The 7,065-nt window shown below is 38.3% G+C and overlaps 1 pseudogene; it reads right to left on the reverse strand.

Moving 5' to 3' along the window:
- Positions 1-6,742: 6,742 nt before the first annotated feature.
- LOC106833827 (prothymosin alpha-like) lies at positions 6,743-7,065 on the reverse strand (annotated as a pseudogene).

Here is a 7,065-nt window from a genome sequence, read left to right on the forward strand (position 1 = left end):
GGGACTTTAATTCAGATCTACATTCCAGCTTGAACTGACGAGAAAGACTGAAGGCACATTAAACAGCACGGTGAATAGCTAAGAGCAAACTTGTCTCCCCTTCCTCTGCCACCATTCATGTAAGGGTAAGCAAAGTACAGTGGGAAGGGGAACCTTGCGTGGGGAAGGAGTTAGCAAACAGCTGTTTCTTATGAGGGTACCAGCTCCTGAATTCTCACTTCACTGTCTGCTCTGGAATGACCACCCTTCCCAAGATCTTGTCTCCCAGGGGTTGGTGCCGCCATCTCTACACTAGACCTCTAGGAAGGCACTGATCCCTCCCCACCCCTTGCCCCACCATGCTTGGATATGAGAAAGAAAGTCCATAACCATTTATTAACTGTCTTCCATGTGCCAGCTACCGGGCTAGATTCTTTAATCTTATCTCATTGAAACTGGAGTTAGTAGCCCCATTTTACACATGAGGAAACTGCCAAGACTTCAGCAAGAACAGAATAGTTAAACATGTCTCTTTTCCCTTTGAAGTGGCAAAGATGAGTGGCAAATTCTTTTTCATTTTAAAATTACAATGAGACATAAAAATGTCAAAGAAAAAAATTAAAACAGCAAAATCAGCCACAATTTCACCAATCTAACACAACTATCTTTTGTGTATCATCTTATTCTTATGTGAGCATATTTTTCTAGAAGTTTCAATTGGCGTCTACACAAATTTTATGTTCAGCTTATAAAATTTAGCATCGGAACCATCTTCCCTGTTACCACAGGCTTCATAATGAGTGTTTTACTGGTTGCATAGTAAATGATTTCCCTAATGGACATTTAGGTTGTTTCCAGTATTTGGTTGCCCAAATCAAATTGTTATGTTTTGTGCTAATTGTGTTTTGTTACTATTAAATTATTTCCTTAGAATAAATTCTCAAGAGTCATATTATTGAATAAAAGGGTATAAACACTTTTCTTAGCCATTGCCACATGGTGCCACATTAATAGGCAAAAAGTCTGTATGAATCTAAGCGACACACCCAAGTAATATAGAGTTAGACATTTTCAAAAGAAACCATGCTGTTTTCCATATCTGGCAACACAATGAGTTAGAAAGTTTGAAAGACCCTCCAAGTTAAAGCAACCAAGATTGAATAGAATACAAAAATTGTCTTCTTAAATGAATCACTGAGCTGACAAGAAAATAAGGAATCTAAGATCCTCAAAACAGGTTAAAGCCAATGACCCTGGAAAGTTATTAACAAAGCTTCCTTTACCGTGAGTTGTTGGCTCAACACGAAAGACTACTATATTGATGATGTGGTGTCCTTCCCAGTGCATCACATTAGGAGACACATGATTCATTCTGATCCATTCTTGGAGATGTTAAATTTGATCTCTAGTCTAAGCTGGTGTCTGTCAGATTTCTCCATTGTAAAGGCACCTTTCTCCATTTGTAATTAATAAATTATCTGTAGGGTGATACCTTGAGACTGTATGAATATCCTCTTCCCCAACCATCTTTCCCCAATGGCAGTGCATTCATTAGTTACAGTTGCCTGAAAGAAGGTGATTTTTTCCATCCTTTAAGTATTGTCAAATTCAAACTACCTGGGCCAATTTGCACTCCTGCCAGCAAAGTGTGAGACTTTCCAGTATTCCACGTGTTCACCAAGTTTGCAAAGATCAGACTTACCAAGTTTTATCATTTTAATGGGTATGGCATGGTATTTCCTAACAACTTATGTTTAGATTTAGAGGCTTGTTCTAGATTCAGGTTCATCTGTTTAGGCAAGGATACTTCACACACAATGCTGTGCACTTCCTGCTGTATCACGTCAAGGAGGCACATAATGTCTGGTTGTCAGGCAATAGGTTCAAAAATTATACAGAGACAATAACAAGGTTCCTTATCAAAAAAACAAAAACAAACCGTTGTATACAGTATGATCTATTTTTTATAAAACAAAAAGTTTTACTTATGTATTCAAATGCCTTCAAAATAATACTTGCGTGAATTCATTACAATCATCATTTGCAAAAACGATTTTTCTCCAGTTCTGTCAGTTCTTCTCTATTTATTATTTGATATTCTTCTGTAAACAAGAGCTTCCCCTTCCTTCTTCCTCTATGGGCTCGAGGATTCTTTTTTAATGCAAAGTATTATAATCCATTATTCTCAATGTTCTTTCTGATGCTCAAATTGTCCCAAACTTGGCGAGTGAGAATTTGTTTAGGCTGCCTCCTGTTTTTTGATAAGTTCCCATAAGTTTTTGAGCACTTGCTTATTTCTGGCACAGCAAGAAATTCCAGGCTCACCTTGTACTTTACCTGCCCCAGACCTAGTGTCAATCATTTCCGCGAGGAGACCTTGTTCCTTTTAGGGGAGAACAGTATTTAGAAATCAAGTTCTGGGCAATAGATGTGCTTATTTCTGCTAGGATATCATTGAATCTAGGTCCTGTCAGTGGACAAAGCTAGGAGATATACTTTTTAAAACAGAGAGTTTATATAGATATCTCACCACAGGGTCTTTCTCTCATTTGTCGAGTCCATATTTATATCTCTCTCCTCCTACAGTGATAATCTTAGTTCCCAATAACATCAATATACTTATTCACGTACTCAATCCTATAACACACAAAAAATAATTTCAGGATTAGTTCATTGATGCCACCACCAATAAAATCCTACAAGCTAAAGTTTAAGATATTTTTGCAATTGTTTTGTTCTTAGACTAGACCCACTGAGCATGCACAGAGTACTATGTTCCACTGGTATTTGCATTGGCTCTTTTTTTTCTTCTCTGAGTTTGTGTTGTCTATATGTTAGGTTCAATTATTTTCTGTTTGCATTCAATTTTAGATTTTTTTTGGCTGCTCATGTTAGTTTATTCTTATGTTTGAATATGTAAACATGAATATGCTTCAAAACTCAAAACCATGTATAGGTACATACTCAGAGAAGCCTCATTCTCCTCCACCCCATTCCCACTGACTCCAGGAGATAAGAGGTTTCATTAGTTTATGCTTTATCCTTCTTGTGCTTGTTATTGCAAAATAAGCAGATCATACATATTTATCCTATCTTTCTTTTCTCATACTAAAGTTAGCACACTATATATATATATATATATATATATATATATATATATGTTTACTCCTTGGCACCTTGTTTTTTTAAAATTAACAACATAATTGAACAGCGCTCCATTGAATAGGTGTACCATAGTTTATTCAATAAGTCTCCTATTTTGTTCGGTTAGATTGTTCCCAATATTTTGCTATTACAATTATACCATTGTGAATAATCTTGTGCATATATATTTTTATATTATTGGAATATATCTTCACCCTGAATTCCTGGAAGTGGGATTGCTTGGTCAAAGAATAAATGCATGTGTAGTTTTGCTAGATATTGCCAATTTCCTCTCTGTAAGGGTGGTACCATTTCACATCCACACCAGCAATGTACAAAAGTGGATTTCCTCTCAGACTCACCGAAAGAGTGTGCTGGCGGCCTTTTGGAGAGAACTTCCCCCCTTTTAAATAGTTTGTCCTCGTATGATCTCTATTCTCCTTCCTCCCACATCCTATAATTTTTATAACTTTTTTTCCTTGTCAGGACTTTCTTTGATTCTGTTAAGTCTCCAAAAATAGCACAGGCTAGGAAAATGTCATATTTACCTTGGAATTTTTACGTTTCCAACATTTTGAGGGAAGCTGCTCATTTGTAGCCAGTCTGTCCTAAGACAGGAAGGTTCTGCTTCAGATTCCCAGAACACTCAAACAAACAAAAACAGTTCTAAAGATGATGAGCTATGAAAAATTCACACAATATCAGGTTGGACTTTGTAAAAGCAAAGTCAAATCTCTTCGTGGACCAGTTACTCAGCAAAACAAATCTCAAAACAAGTTTTTCCTACCTTGAATTTTTATGTGACAATGTGTCCAAGCCAGCACCAAAGGTTGTAAGGTAGATGGAAAAAATAATTGAAAAACCTCTTACATTTCTGCTTATGTGGGTAGGAGGCCGAGAGACCCTTTCTCTTGTACAAAATGTTTTCCTTATTTTTATCAAAGGACTATTTTGTTAGAGGAGAACCAACACTTATAGAAACACGTGTCTGTACAGCAGGCCCTTGGCTTGCAAAGACGATATTTGCAGCCCTGAGTATTGAATGGACACAACATTTGGTAATTTGTAATTTTGCTGAGACTGACTGGAATTTGAGAGGTCCACACAGCACACAGAAAGACAAGCATATATTGGTTAGAATGTTCCTTAGCTGGTGAGTGAATCATTTTCTCTAGGGTTCTGTAAATCTCGGTTATATACACATAGTTTATGGAGAAAAGGTAAATGCTGTGCATTTAAATTTAGATTGTTCCCAATATTTTGCTATTGAAAATTGTGCCATAATGAATAACTTTGTGCATATCTCTTTTTCGTACTGTTAGAAGTATATCAGAGAATGGTGTTGTAGAGGAAAAAGTATCTGTAATCAAGTAGATTGGGAAAATTTTGAGTTAGACCGATGTGGAACACATTTCCACCTTGAAGGACTTCTCAGAGCCTTTAACATGCTAACGTGCATTAAAAGTCTTCAGGAAGGGAACTATATCATGCAGTGTTTCCAAACTTATTCGGCTATGATCTTCTTTTCACATCTTGGAAAATAGTGTTTCATGGAACATATTTTGTAAACCATTGCTGTGGTGGCATTTATACAACTGGGGACTCTGAAAGGTCTTGGTACCCATTTCACGGAAAGATCAACTGTCTTATCTACTTTATCTTCCAGGATTCAATCCATCCTCTCCAGAGCCTCTAAAGGGCCTTGTTGCCCTGCCTTGGCAGCATTTCCCCTTTCTTTTCCTTCACTCAATCCAGGATCTGTTTCTCAAGGAATGGGCTTCACAACACTAGCCTGGAAATTTCCTATCTGCCCAGGCTGATAGTCTCTTTTTTAAGACTGAGGCATTGCTAACAATTATTTATTCCTGTTGTAAAGGCCAGGCAAATTCTGAGTGGCTGTCTGGCATAGCCAGCATTGGCTGATCATCTCTGAACAGCTAAGTCTAAAATTAGCATTTCTAATAGTATTTTACACCAAGTGCCCTATTCATATTATCTCATCAATTTTTACCTTTTTTAAAAATCACAGCATTATGATGTAGAAAGAATTCCCATTTTACGGATACCATAGTATTTCACAGATGATGAACCTGAAGTTCACATGGGTTTAATACGTTGTTCAAGTTTACACAGCCAGTTTGTGGTACTACCCAGAATTTCTTGTTTGTTTTGCTGATTTGCAGAACTACAATGACCAGGCTTTTCTTCTATTCCATGCTACTTTCCAGTAATTCAGTGAAGTGGAGACCTTAGTCAATTATCTATTAGACAAAGAGAACCCCCCCAAAGTATACTTTTTCTTCAATTTTCTGAATATTTCAAGGAGGGAAAGTGACTCATTTCCGACCGCTCCAGTTGATCACCTTATTTCTCCTGAGTGTTTTATGAGTGAGGATTATGTCCCGCTCATATCGGAGAAAGGGTTTCATTTCCCTGAGTCAGATAAGGCTCTCTTAATTAAGGGAAACATTCCACTTGTTAGAATCATAGATAAAGACGCTCCCATGTTGATTACCTTAGCCAGACTGACTGGAGGCATCTTTTTATGAGATCAAGCGACAAAATGAGCTTCTTATAAAGGTATTGTTCATCTCTTCCTCTCTTCCTATCTGCTGAAAGCAGAGATGAAACCTTGCTGGTTTCGTAAAACTGCCTTCTGTATTCCGGTAACATTCCCCAGAGAATGACCTGCGGGTTTTCAGCTCTGTTTTGTCGCCAAAATCAACACTGTCGAACAAGGAAAGGAACCCCTAACCATCAAAGGCCAAGGAAGCCAACACCCAGAGAGCAAGGAAATTCCGTTTTGAAAGTCAGCCCAAAATCTTCCTCCACAGTCCTCTTTCCGGACAATGCATGCATGCTCCTCGTTGTCAGATTTATCATTTCATTATCCTGGATGCTCTGCTCCGCGTAAACATCAACTTCTCAACCTATACATTGGCAAACAAGGTGAAAAGGATGTGGCTGACCACCCTCACTCCTATAGCACAGACGGCCATTGTCCATGGACAAGACACACACACAGGCAGTGCCAGCATGGCCACAAGCCGGCCCCATATCTTCAGCCTTCTTAACCACTTTCTACAAGGCAACTGTTTATAGTACACCTAAGTATAAATACACAAAAAAGTAAGTGGAATGCTCAGAATAAGATTTTTTGTGTTTTTTCCTTTTTTTACAAGTTTCTTTCCTCCTTCAAGATTATAATGAACATGATCCTACCACAAGGAAAGTCAGAGGTAGGACAGAAAACACTGTGAAGGTGGATTTGGTCATCTGAGATAATTAAAAATGGCTGACACTTAACAATATGTACAAAAATATGAAATGTAAATAAAAATTACAAATTTTCCTTTTTAAAGTAATTTTAGGAAAAAATGCAGGGCCATGGAAATTTTGGTTCTTTTTTCCTCCCCTGTTTCAAATTCACATTGTGGTTTTGGTTGGGTGGTGGAGAATGCATGTCATCTGTGGGTGGCGCTGCCCAAGGTGGGCTGGCTGCAGGACTGTCTACTCAGAGTTGACCACGTTTAGAGTCTGAGATGGGGAGTGGATGGTAACTAGATCACGGTGGCTTTTCTTTTCTTTTCTTTATTTTCTTTCTTTCTTTATTTTTTGTTTAACTTTTCCTTTTCTGCTCCTCACCAGTCTTTTGCTTCTTCGTGTCAGCAGCATCATCCTCACCATCTTCGGCTGTCCTTTTGCTACCCTAGCCTCCTTGTCTTCCTCTCTATCCTATTCCTCACCACTGCCTTATTCCTCCTCCTTTTCCCTGTCACTTGCTTCCCCTTCTTTGTCTACATCCTGCTCTCCATGTCCCTCACTGGTGTTCCCTCTAGCAGGTGTGTCTCCTCCATTCTCTGCCTCCTCCACAACTTCCTTCTTCTCCTTTAAGTCCATGGTGGTGATCTTAGAGCTGGTGTCCACAGCTGCATATGACAT

The sequence above is a fragment of the Equus asinus genome, chromosome 25 (genome assembly GCF_041296235.1).
Source record: "Equus asinus isolate D_3611 breed Donkey chromosome 25, EquAss-T2T_v2, whole genome shotgun sequence".
Taxonomy (NCBI): domain Eukaryota; kingdom Metazoa; phylum Chordata; class Mammalia; order Perissodactyla; family Equidae; genus Equus; species Equus asinus.